General features: G+C 37.5%; 1 long non-coding RNA gene across 2 annotated transcripts in view; it reads left to right on the forward strand.

Moving 5' to 3' along the window:
- Positions 1 to 400: 400 nt before the first annotated feature.
- Positions 401 to 14,088, forward strand: part of LOC122902871 — a 69,191-nt gene continuing 55,503 nt past the window's right edge. For both annotated transcript variants that reach the window (XR_006383885.1, XR_006383884.1), the window contains exons 1-2: positions 401 to 430; positions 12,544 to 12,662. This is a non-coding gene — a long non-coding RNA (uncharacterized LOC122902871). The remainder of the gene's footprint in view (positions 431 to 12,543; positions 12,663 to 14,088) is intronic.

The raw sequence follows: 14,088 nt of genomic DNA on the forward strand, positions 1-14,088 counted from the left end.
AGAAAGCCATGAGTTCCGTGCTTTGCTTTGTCCTCCTCTGGAATTCTGCTGCTCTCCTTGATACTGAAACTGTACTTCTTGGTAGGTGAACTTGGTCTTGGCTGGATTTGTTGTTGATCTTCTGGGGGAGGGGCCTGGTGTAGTGATTCTCAAGTGTCTTTGCCCCAGGCGGAATTGCACCGCCCTTACCGGGGGCCCAGGCTGAGTAATCCACTCAGGTTTGCTTTTGGGAGCTTTTGTTCCCTGAGCGCTTTCCGTAGAGTTCCGGGGGACAGGAATACAAATGGCGGCCTCCTGGTCTCCGGCCTGGAGGAGCCGAGAGCCCAGGGCCTCACTCCTCAGTGCGCCCTCAGAGAACAGCACCCAGTAACTCCCGTCTGCCTGACCTCCGGCTGCGCTCCGAGCTCACTGAGCCTGAGACTGGTTCAAGGTAACCCCGAGCTGTGAGCTTATTGTCGGCTCTGTCTCTGTAGCCGGCTTCCCCGTTCCAATACCCGCAAGCTCTGCGACACTCAGACACCCCCGATCCTCCTGTGATCCTTGCAGGACCTGAGGCCACTCTGACCCCGTGTGGGCTTCACCCCGGTTTAGCCTCTGGAGTGATGTCCCTCAGTGGAACAGACTTTTAAAAGTCCTGATTTTGTGCTCCGTTGCTCCGCCGCTAGCTGGGAGCTGGCCACTTTCCCAGGGTCTATCTTCCCGTCGCTTTGGATTCACTTCTCCGCCAGTCCTACCTTTCAGAAAGTGGTTGTTTTTCTGTTTCTAGAATTGCTGTTCTTCTTCTCTTTGATCTGCCGATGGATTTGTAGGTGTTTGCAATCTTTAGACCACTATCTAGCTGATCTCCTGCTAGCTGAAGTAGTCTCAGCCTGCTACTTCTCCACCATCTTGACTCCCTCCACTATTTTATTATTCTTAATGTACATATTCATTTTTGTTAAAGTATCTCACTGTTTCACTCAATTGCTAATTTGTAATTCAGGTTTTGGTGCACATGCAGAGATAATTCTGAATGTCAAACTCATGCTTGTTCATATTGCTGAGAAATCAATCCTCTGGGTTTCAGGTAGTTGCAAATCTTGAAAAAACAGAGCCAAGAACTGAATGGTGGAGATATAGGTATTGTTCATATGGAGTTTGAACATGTGATAGGGTTTAAAGATTCAAGACAGTGCAATTTCCTACCGTTTGTTGGTGGCAATTATCGGAATACATACCCAAAATTGAGTTTCCAGTAACTTAATGACCATCCATGGCACCTCAGGAAGTCATTTCCAGAAATAGGTTGAATGGAGTCACTTGAGAGAACAAGTGAGATGAATGAGAAGGCATGACAGAGAATAAAGCCATGAGTGGAGGCAAATGTAGATATTAATGCCACACACCTGTTTTAGAAAGCGGGGCTAGAAGAGAAGTTGGGAGACAGCCTTTAATCTAAGGTCCAGATAGTGAAATTTGCTCTCAGAAAGAATGTGGTCCCAGAAGTGAGGTTGCCAAAGTGAAATTAAATAGTTCAGACTACCTTTCAAAGCAAATTTATCAGGACCCCTTCACACTCAGCAATGTACATAGGGAAATGCCACAAGCAGTGACAAGCTACTAATGTCCTTCTAGATAACCCAAAAGTTTCAGGTAATTTGTAGGTAGTGAAATTTAGTGAATTAAATTCTATTCTTCCTGAATTCACTATCACTGCAAGGTCAAAGCTGGCTATGAGTGAAAAATGGCATGATCTCATTCAACTTAAGAGTCAGCTTTCTTTCCAATATGAAAGATAGATAATATCAACATATAACTCATGTTATTGCATTAAAGTGGATAAATGTTGTTACAGGGCAATTAAGCAGTTTACTTATTTGATGTAGTCTACTTGTTCTGTCTTCTAAGTTTCAACACCCTATCTTTATATGGGTTTCTACTGCACAGTTCAACAAGGGAGTTTCAGGGGAATATAAGGAAGTAATAGGATAAAGCGATGGATTCTTTCTGTGGGTCAAAGTGGCAAGAAGTTTGTAATTTCCCATGAGAACTATGAAGTTTCTTATGAACACCAACGAGGCCCCAAACACCCGTTTACTTAAGAAAGTCAAAATGGGCATCTAATAAGGAAACAGCACATAAAATTTGGGCATTCTTACATTTTAAACAAAATATTGTATCTGTGTGTGTTTTTATTCTTTGGATTCCCAAACTAGCAAAGAGGATTGGAGTATAGTCAGCACAGCCATAGGAAGGAGAAATGTCAGACCAATCTAATTTTCTTTTATGATGGAGTGACCAGCTTTGTAGATGGAAAAAGCGATAGGTATAATATATCTTTCCTTCAGGACGCCTTTGACTTTGCTCCCCAAAATATGCTCATAAACAAGCCAGAAAAAATACTGTTGTTTATTTATGTCAGATGTCAGATGTTTGGAGGTCCAAGAGACTACTTATCTATGATTCAGAGTCAATATACCAGAGCCCCTTGAGAAGCTCTCTGGGTGTAGGTAAAGTTCAAAATGTAGAACAATGTCACATAATATTCCCTTAGAATTTAGGATAATTTGCTGATGACTCAGCAAAATGATTGACCTGAAACTCAATTGATGAAGTTGAGTAGGAAGGAGACAGTTATTTTTGGAATAATAGTTTTACAAAGTTACAGGGCAACAGTTTTTTTAGGGAGGAAAATAGAGAGGAATCTAGATTACCCTAATGAATTGAATTGTGTTACCCAAGAAGATGAGCTTCTGTCTTAAACCTCAGTATCTGGGAATATGATCTTATTTAGAGATAGTCTTTGCAGATGCAATCAAGTTAAGATCATATCATGAGAGTGGACCTTAATCCAATAGGAGTATTGTCTGTATAAGAAGAAAAAAATGTCCTGAGAAGGCAGAGACCCACAAGGAAAATGCCATATGTGGGCAGAGGGAGAGATTGGAGTGAGGCCAAGGAATGTCAAGGACTGATGGCCACCACCAGAAATTAAGATGAGCAAGGAAGGATTCTACCAAAAGTCTCAGAGGAAATATGACTTTGTTATCATCTTGATTTCAGACTTCTGGGCTCCAGAACTGTCGAAAAACAATTCTCATGTTTTTGTTTTGTTTTGTTTTGTTTTTTTAATTCTCGTGTTTTAACTGACCAAGCTTGTGGTACTTTGTATAACAGTCCTGAGAAACGAATAAAATGACCAACTGCTGGTGTTCCACCAAGGAAGTTGTGAATATGAGGATATAGAGAATCAATTAGACCACAGGACTCTAGGAATTATCTAGGAATAGTTACTAGCTATGACAATGGGCATATAATTTCTATCACTGGGGGCTTAGCTTCCTAAACTTTATAAAGGAGAGATGCTGTGTACAATGGAATTAGATAAGACTTTCCTGAATAGTGTTCTGTTATACACACCTTACCCTGGGTGGGGAGAGAGGTTACTTTTATAAATTTCTGCACAGCAATTTCGGGATTTCATAGACCTCTTGCAGCCCAGCACATGGCGCTCAGTTTAGCTCCCTGCCCTAACAACGTGGCCTGTCTAAAAACAAGCCACTTGAAGATGATAATTCTTCATTGCCTTATCAAGGCAATAGGGCAATTTCAATCAGCTAGCTATCTAAAGGGGAGAAACAAGGTCCTTAAAGTATTCAATCTTCTGCCCTCTGCCCTCCATCTTCCCACTCCTTTTCCAAGTACCTGCACCATGTCCATCTCCTCCACAAAGTTTCTACATTCCCTCTGACCAATAGCCATCATCTGAGCTTCATGGCATAACACTTGATCACTTGTATATTCATGATTGATTAATGTTTTCCATGCCTTTTCAAATAGATTATAAAATAGTGCTGGTTTGGAAAGGATTAAAACAACAACAACAACAATAACAAAGGACAAGTATCCTCACTACCCATAGGCATTCACCATGGGAACCACAGTGAAGATTTTAATTCCAGCCCCAGTGTTCCTAAAAGACACCCCTGGCAGTGGATGATGAATCAAGTCAAGTGTAGTGAGAGAGATGGAGAAAAGAAAGGAGAAGAAAGAGAAGAGGAAGCTTGTATATTGTGATGAGTTGTTATCTGTAACCTTCAAAACCAGTAAGAGGACATGTGGTAAAATTTTATTTGGGAAGTACGAAGGTTATAAATATCAGCCTCACCATTGTTGGCTTAACATTTTTAAGTAGATTTCTGGATGGACGTCACACCTGAGCTTTAACCACAGGCTTGATCACTATCAGTGTGGAGGAGGAGGGCACAGGCTTCACCCCTGAAGTCCTTCCAAACCAGCACTGCCTGAGAAAAATCATTACGCCCTCAAAAGTCACAAACCCAAAACAAAAGTCTCAAAGATTGAGCAGATAATTCCACGGAGGCCTATTTCGAGCACCTTCCTCAGTTACAGTCAATTTCCTTCCACATGATGTTTATTCCGTTGTCAGATATTTATAGTCCTAATACCAAAAGTCCATTGAACATCAACCACTGATATAGTAACATAAAGCAGATTTATATATTCAGCTTGTCTAATACCCCATTGGGAAGAGAAGGCATTGCTCAACCTAATAGCCTCCTTTCTTAAGGGATACTCATTTTAAAATGTTGTCTTATAAATACAAGATGGGTTGAGACTTGTGTGCTCTAAATATTTTAAGGGATTTATGTTTGCATTAACTGTCCTTTTAATCAAACTTCAATACATTGCTGGCACTGCAGAGGTTTCAGGGAGAAAAATACTACTTGCTTTTTCAAAGTTAAAAGTTTCCTAGTAAAAAGGAAATCCAAAAAGTTCTTAAAAGAAGATATAAGGAACATACTGTCAGACTCATTATTATTTAGAGAAAATATTCCTACATAAATCATAATTGTGGATTTTAAAAAACTCCGAACTTTTCTACTCTTTTCTTCTTGAGCAATACTTTATGAAAATGCTCTAGACTTGTATGTCTGCATTTTTGTGGTGTTAAAAATATGGAATATCTCTATCTACTCAGTCTCTATATGCATGAATTCCTTTTTAATTTAACATATTTCAGTTTCTAAAATATCAGCTTGTCTTTAAGACTGTGTCTTCAATGACTAGAAGATCTGGAATTCATTGAAGTTGGACCTTGCTCCATTAACTATTTCCTTCTTCTAGAACCATGCCTTCTTACTATTCGGTGTACTTTCCCCTCAACCTAGAAACTCACTCTTCTGTGTTTCCCCCTAAAATATAATCCTCAATCCTGAACCATTTCCTCTTTCACTTCACCTCCAAACTTTTTGAAGAAATGACTTAAACATTTTCTCTCTACTTTCTCAGTATCCTTGCTCCCTTCAATTTAAACAATACAACCCCACTAGTCCCCAGACACTGCCTGAAACAACTCTTCCTCAGGTCCTTAGTGACAAAATGTGTTAATGGCTTTTCATAAATTTTCTTAGTGGTCTTTGTCAAATCATTGAGTCATGGATAAGAAAATTTGGAAGAGCAATCATCAAATTGGTATTCTTTTATGTAGTATTTTCAAAAGTTCTTAAGTGGTGAAACTTTCTTAGACAAAATGTTATTCAGAAGCCCAATATAGGTGGGTGCGGTATTCATTTGGCTGAGTCAATATGGGGTTTAGCTACATGGTATTAATTAGAAATAAAATTTAGATGTCAGTTTTGGGGAATAATTGACAAAAAGTAAGATTATTAAAGTGTACAGCATGGTGATTTGATAAATGTATATATGTATTTTGAAGGATTCCCCAATCTAGTTAATTAATACATCTATCACTTACTTGTTTTTTTCCTCCTCCTCCTCCTTCTTCCCTCTTCATCCTTCTTCTTCTTGTCATCGTCCTCCTCTTTCTGTTTCTTTTTCTTTGGTGAGAACATTTGAGTTCTAATCTCTTAGAAAGTTTCAACTATACAATAGAATGTTATTAACTATAGTAATTGGATTATACCTTAGATCCTCAGAACTTTTACCTTATAATGAACCTTTGTACCCTTTTATCAACCTCTCCCTATTTTCCCCATCCTCCAGCCTCTGGCAATTGCTTTTGTACTCTCTGTTTCTTTGAGTTCTACTTTTTTTTTTTAATTCCACATATAAATGATAAATACAGTATGTGACTTTCTCTGTGTGTTTATTTCACTTAGTATGATGCCATTCAGGTTTATCCATGTTGTAACAAACAACAGGATTTCTTTCTTTTTAAGGCTGAATAAGATTCCTTTAGATAGGTAGATGATAGATAGAGTGATCGATCACATTTTCTTGGTGCATTCATCCATTGATGGACACTTAGGCTATTTCTATACCTTGGCTATTGTAAATAATGCTGCAATGAACGTGGGAGTGCAGATACATCTAGGAGATACACTTTTTTTTTTTTTAAGATTTTATTTATTGATTTGTCAGAGAGAGAGAGAGAGAGCACAAGCAGGGGGAGCAGAAGGCAGAGGGAGAGAGAGAAGCAGATCCCCCCTGAGCAAGGAGGCTAATGAAGCCCTTAATCCCAGGATCCTGGAATCATGACCTGAGCTGAAGGCAGATGCTTAACTGACTGAGCCACCCGGGAGTCCCAGAGATACACTTTCTTTACAAAGTGGAATTGTTGGGTCATATGGTACTTTTATTTTTAGTTCATTGAGGAAACTCCATATAATTTTCCATAGTGGCTGTACACAGTTTACTTTTCCACCAAGTGCACAAGGACTTTTTTCCCCTCTACATTCTCCCAAGATTTCTTATCTCTTGTCTTTAGATAATAGCCTTCCTAACACGTGTAAAGTGATATCTCATTGTGGTTTAGATTTGCATTTTCCTGATGATTAGTGATTAGTGATACACCTTCTCATGTGTATGTTGGCCATTTTGGAAAAATGTTTATTCAGATCCTTTGTCCATTATTTAATTGGGCTATTTTTGGTTTTGCTATTGAATTGTATGAATTCTTTTTGTATTTTAGATATGAACCTCTTATTGGATATATGGTTTACAAATATTTGCTCTCATTCCATAGGTTACATTTTCACTTGTTGATAATTTCCTTTGCTGAGCAGAAGATGTTTTGTTTAATGTTGTCTTACCTTTTAAAACCTTTGCTTTGTTGCCTTTGCTTTTGGTGTCAAAACCAGAAGTTCATTACCAAGATTGATGTCAAGGAACTTACTGCTTATATTTTCTTCTAGGAGCTTCACAGTTCCATGTTCTAAATTTAAGTCCTCAATCCATTTTGAGTTGATTTTTGTGTAAAATAGGAATCCAGTTTCATTCTTTTGCATATGGCAGTCCAGTTTTCCCAAAACCATTTATTAAAGAGAATAATTTATTATTATCTACAATATCTATTATCCACTCCCCTCCTCTTTCCATTTTGTGATATCAGATACTGAATGGAAGAATGGTAAGAACATTTAAAATATTCAGTTGCTTTCTCCAAAAACTGGTGACACCTGGTTCCTGAGCTACTGAAAGTTTCTGAGTAGATTTGAAAGGTTGAAGATGGTATTGTGTTTATTAGATTATTGAAGGGGTAAACTCTAGGCTACTTATCTGAAAATAAGTAGTTTCTGAGACTTGTAAAGAGGTATAACTTGACATTTTTTGCTGTAAGAGAAGAGAAAATAATGATTTTCAAGGCTTCAGTCAATGACAAAAGCCTTATGACCACAATAAACTACAGTGCCTGAATTGAAAATTTTTATAGAGTATCTTAATAATTTAGAACTAGTTTTTGATGTATGTATGAAGGAGAGAGACTAGACAATTTACAATATGAAAGAAATAAGATTCAAATTAAATGAAAGAACACAAAATAAAACATTTCTTAAAAACCCCCATTATACTTGTTTATAAAATTATACATCCCTAACTGTATATAAGAAAACAGTTCATAAAAATAATAAGGTACACCATTAAAATTGACTTAATTCAGCATTCTCTTTAGGAATAATAAATATTAAATGTTGAGTAGCTCATGAAATTTTAAATACAACTTCAGAAAGGTTTAATTCCATTAAAAAACTGTAAAGCCAACAAACAGAAATACTTCTTTTATTTTTTAAAATTAACATATATATTTGCTCCAGGGGTACAGGTCTGTGAATCATCAGGCTTACACATTTCACAACACTCAGCATAGCACATACCCTCCCCAATGTCTATAACCCAGCCACCTTATCCCTTCCCCCCAACTCGTGCATCCCTCATTTGTTTCCTGAGATTAAGAGTCTCTTATGGTTTGTCTCCCTCCCCGGTCCCATCTTGTTTCATTTATTCCCTCTCTGCCTCCCACAACGCCCCACCCTGCCTCTCAAATTCCTCATGTCAAAGACATCATATGATAATTGCCTTTCTCTGATTTACTTATTTCACTTAGCATAATATCCTCTAGTTCCATCCATGCCATTGCAAATGGCAAGATTTCCTTTTTTTGATAGCTGCATAGTATTCCATCGTATATATATACCACTTCTTCTTTATCCATTCTTCTGTTGGTGGACTTCTAGGTTCTTTCTGTAGTTTGACTATTGTGGACATTGCTACTATAAACATTTGGGTGCATGTGCCCCTTTTGGTGCAGTAGTGTTATTGCTGGATTATAGGGTAGCTCTATTTTCAACTCCTCCATATTGTTTTCCAGACTGGCTGCATGAGCTTGCATTCCCACCAACAGTGTAGGAGGGAGTTCATCTTTCTCCACATACATGCCTACATCTTTCCTTTCCTGACTTATAATTTTAGTCATTCTGACTGGTGCGAGGTGATATCTCACTGTGGTTTTGATTTGTATTTCCTTGATGCCAAGTGGTATCAAGTACTTTTTCATGTGCCTATTGGCCATTTGGATGTCTTCCTTGCAGAAATGTCTATTCATGTCTTCTGCCTATTTCTTGATTAGATTATTTGTTCTTTGGGTGTTGAGTATGATAAGGTTTTTTATAGATTTTGGATACTAGCCCTTTATCTGATATGTCTTTTGTGCATATCTTCTCCCATTCTGTCAGTTGTCTTTTGGTTTTGTTGATTGTTTCCTTTGCTGTCCAAAAGACTTTGATCTTGGTGAAATATCAATAGTTCATTTTTGTCCTTGCGACCCTTGCCTTTGTCAATGTTTCTAAGGAGAAGTTGCCGTGGCTGAGGTTGAGGAGGTTGCTGCCTATGTTCTCCTCAAGGGTTTTGATGGATTCCTGTCTCACATTGAGGTCTTTCATCCATTTGGAGTCTATTTTTGTGTGTGGTGTAAGGAAATGGTCCAGTTTCATTCTTCTGCATGTGGCTGTCCAATTTTCCCAACACCATTTGTTGAAGAGACTGTCTTTTTTCCACTGGACATTCTTTCCCGCTTCATTGAAGATTAGTTGACCATAGAGTTGAGGGTCCGTTTCTGGGCTCTCTATTCTGTTCCATTGATCTATGTGTCTCTGTTTGTGCCAGTACAATACTGTCTTGATGATTACACCTTTGTAATAGAGCTTGAAGTCTGGAATTGTGATGCTGCCAGCTATGGTTTTCTTTTTCAACCTTCCTCTGGCTATTTGGGGTCTTTTCTGGTTCCATATAAATGTTAGAATTATTTTTTCCATTTCATTGAAAAAAATTTATGGTACTTTAATAGGGATTGCATTAAATGTGTAGATTGCTTTAGGTAGCATAGACATTTTCACAATACTTTTTCTTTCAATCCATGAGCATGGAACCTTTTTCCATTTCTTTGTATCTGCCTCCATTTCTTTCATGAGTACTTTATAGTTTTCTGAGTACAGATTCCTTGCCTCTTTGGTTAGATTTATTCCTAGGTATCTTAAGGGTTTTGGGTACAATTATAAATGGGATCGACTCCTTAATTTCTCTTTCTTTTGTCTTGCTGTTGGTGTATAGAAATGTAACTGATCTCTGTACATTGATTTTATATCCTGACACTTGACTGAATTCCTGTATGAGTTCTAGGAGTTTTAGAGTGGAGTCTTTTGGGTTTTCCACATAAAGTATCATATCATATACAAAGAGTAAGAGTTTGACTTCTTCTTTGCCAATTCAGATGACTTTTTTTCTTTTTGTTGTCTGAATGCTGAAGCTAGAACTTCTGGTACTATGTTGAATAGAAGTGGTGATAGTGGACAGCCCTGCTGTGTTTCTGACCTTAGGAAAAAAACTCAGTTTTCCCCACTGAGGATGATATTCACTGTGGGTTTTTTCATAGATGGCTTTTATGATATTGAGGTATGTACCCTCTGTCCCAACATTGTGAAGAGTTTTGATCAAGAAAGGATATTGTACTTTGTCAAATGCTTTTTCAGCATCTTTTGAGAGTATCATAAGGTTCTTGTTCTTTCTTTTAGTAATGTATGGTATCATCTTGATTGATTTGAGGATATTGAACCAAAATTGCAGCCCAGGAACAAATCTCACTTGGTCATGGTGAGTAATTCTTTAAATGTGATGTTGGATCCAATTGGCTAGTATTTTAGTGAGAATTTTCTCATCTGTGTTCATCAAGGATATTGGTCTGTAATTCTCCTTTTTGATGGGATCTTTGTCTGGTTTGGGGATCAGTGTAATGGTGGCCTCATAAAGTGAGTTTGGAGGTTTTTCTTCCATTTCTGTGTTTTGGAACAGTTTCAGGAGAATAGGTATTAATTCTTCTTTAAATATTTGGTAGAATTCCCCTGGGAAGCTATCTGGCCCTGGGCTCTTCTTTGTTGGGAGATTTTTGATGACTGCTTCAATCTCCTTAAAGGTTATGGGTTTGTTCAGGTTTTCTATTTCTTCCTAGTTCAGTTTTGGTAGTTTATATGTCTCTAGGAATGCCTCCATTTCTTCCAGATTGTCAAGTTTGCTGGTGTATACTTGTTCATAATGTGTTCTTATAATTGTTTGTATTTCTTTGGTGCTGGATGTGATCTCTTCTCTTTCAATCATGATTTTATTTATTTGGGTCCTTTCTCTTTTCTTTTTGATAAGTCTGACCAGGGGTTTATCAGTCTTATTAATTCTTTCAAAGAACCAGCTTCTAGTTTCATTGATCTGTTCTACTGGCTTTTTGTTTGTTTGTTTGTTTGTTTTTCCATATTTCATTGATTTCTGCTCTGATCTTTATTATTTCTTTTCTCCTGCTGGTTTAGGCTTTCTTTGCTGTTCTATCTCCAGCTCCTTTAGTCATAGGGTTGGGTTGTGTACTTGAGACCTTTTTTGTTTCTTGAGAAAGGCTTGTGTTGCTATATACTTTCCTCTCAGGACCACCTTTGCTGTGTCCCAAAGGTTTTGGACCATTGTGCTTTCATTTTTATTTGTTTCCATGATTTTTTAAAATTCTTCTTTAATTTCCTGGTTGACCCATTCATTCTTTAGTAGAATGCTCTTTAGCCTCCATGTATTTGAGTTCTTTCCACCTTTCCTTTTGTGTTGTAATTTCAAAACATTGTGATCTAAAAATATGCAGAGAATGATCCCAGTCTTTTGGTACCAGTTGAGACCTGATTTGTGACGTAGGATGTGGTTCATTCTGGAGAACGTTCCATGAGCACTAGGGAAGAATGTATATTCTGTTGCTTTGGGATGGAATGTTCTGAATATATCTGTGATGTCCATTGGTCCAGTGTGTCATTTAAAGCCCTTATTTCCTTGTTGATGTTTTGCTTAGATGATCTTTCCATTTCAGTGAGGGGAGTGTTAAATCATGGACATTTTCTAACACAAAAAAATGTCAAAACTTGTATTTCACAAATATGAGTTCTGTGTTTTCACAGATTTTGTATTTGCCTATTTGGCAGCCAATCATTATAGAGCCAATATAAGCATACCTCAGAGGTAATGGGGGTTCAGTTCCAGATAACTGCAATAAAGCAAATATCTCAATAAAGTGAGTCAAATGAATGTTTTGGTTTTCCAGTGCATATAAAAGTTATGTTTACACTATAGTATTGTCTCTTGAGTGTGTGATATCATTATGTTTAAAATAAAGTGTACAAACCTTAATTTAAAGATACCTTATTGCTAAAAAAAAATGCTAGCCATCATCTGGGCTTTCAGTGAGACATGAGACATGTCGCAGACCATCAGAGCAAGCATAATAGTAATGAAAAGTTTTAAATATTGTGAGAATTACCAAAAAGTGACACAGAGACACAAAGTGAGCAAATGATGTTGGAAAAATACCAATGCTTGTTAGATGTCGGGTTGCCACAAAGCCTCAATTTGTAAAAAATGTGATACCTGAAAAGCACAATAAGGCAAAGTGCACTAAATGAGTTGTGTCTTATTATGGTAATTATACTCCATTATTTTCTGTTCCCTCGCTCTGACATTTGGGAGACTTACAAACCCAAAGACAGACTGCTCCTCCTAGAGCCAGCTTCTTCCTAAAAATGATAATAATAAACCAGCCAATCCTCAGCCTATAAACCCAACTACCTCTTTATCTAACTCTCATACATGAAGCCAATATTTCTATTGGCTTAAACCATCCAAGGGCCAGGTATCAGGCAACTGGAGACCACCCCATAGCCCAAAGCCTTCCAGTATTTCAAACAAGCTAATCCTAAACTGCTCACTCTGCCTTTTCTTTCCTTTCAGAAACTCCCAATAAAGGTTCTGGCTGAGACTTTCTTCTTGCTTTTTTCTGCTTCCTGACCAACACTGCTGCTTTCCCCTATGACCGTGCATGATATGAAGGGACCTCATCTCTGGGACCTGTGAGTATAATCAAATTCTTTACCATAATCCAACATTTACATTCTTAGAACACTCCGTTAACACAAAGACAAATGTATTGTCTTTTTACATTTAAAAATTAACCAAAAAGCTCATTTTTTCCTTCTGACTTCAAAAGAAATCAAAATACTTTTATAGGGTCCTAAAATTATCATTGGCCCTTGACATAAGATCTACTCTGTCTGGTAGAGAAGTTAGCCCTACAGTCAGGGAACTGCTTGTCCTGATAGACACCCGTGTAAGGTCCTGAGAAACTTCGTTATAAACAGACAATGGCCATCTCATATATAATCAGTTGAACAATGACTTACAACCTCCCAAGGCGCCAGTCACAACTTCTTTAGCAATTGGTTCCAAATAGTTATGAGTTGGTCAATGACTGTGAGCTTCTTAGTCTCTCATCCTTGCTTCCAATTCGGAACTAACCAGAAATAGTTAAATATGCTCCCCAAATCTGAATCACATGAGATATTCTCTTTCTTGTTAGCATATTTTCAGTGGCTCCATTGGTGCTATACCAGTGGCCTCAATCAGCGCATTCCAACAAATATTCTTTCTGTCCACTATAATGTCTTCTCACTGCCTTGCCTGCCTTTCAGTTTCTGCCAAACACAAATGATGATAACTGACTCTCTTGCTAGAGCAGGCTCTGAATAAAAAGCCTCTGTTTGTTCTCATTTGGGTGCTCTTTGCTTATTTTAACATATCCTGTTTCCCTTGCAGTTTTTAGTTAAGTTGCTTACTTCTCACTAAAAGCCATCTGTCTTAAGAAAAAGGTTAATTGTGCTTTCCAAGATAACAAGCAGATAATTTGATGAGTTGACCTATGCACATATGAAGACAGAAGATTTAGAGATGCCTTTGCTACTTATATTGAAACCTTATATTTCTTATATAAGAATTATATTTTCTTATAGTGAAACCAGAAACTCTTGAATCTCATTTTCTAAGGATTTTCTTTATCCCAAGGAAATATTAATAAAATGCTAAATAGAGTTAAATATATACCAGCACAAGCACAAACAACACCTGGAATCACATTAGAAATGCAAGTTTATGGGCCTCACCTCAGATCTATTTCAAGTAATCTTGCTGTATTTTGAAGTTTGGGAACCATTGGTCTAAACCATGCTATTTTGGACAAGCCCTTGAAATTCTCTAAACATTACTTGGTTCACATATAAAATGTAGTTATGGTTTCTTGCTTCCAATTTTAAAGGATTATTGTGAGGATCAAGCTTTTGATGTAGTTGAGAACTTAATGTTTTCAAGATGCTTCCTCTGAAGAAAGGAAAAGATGAAGTCTTCTGGGTAATTCTTGAGAAGTCTTTAAGAGAGGATTTGGTTCTTACTTTAGACAAGCAATTGAGGAGAGGTAAGAATTATATAAGTTAAGAAAAAGGGAAA

Source organism: Neovison vison, chromosome 3 (assembly GCF_020171115.1).
Source record: "Neovison vison isolate M4711 chromosome 3, ASM_NN_V1, whole genome shotgun sequence".
NCBI lineage: Eukaryota > Metazoa > Chordata > Mammalia > Carnivora > Mustelidae > Neogale > Neogale vison.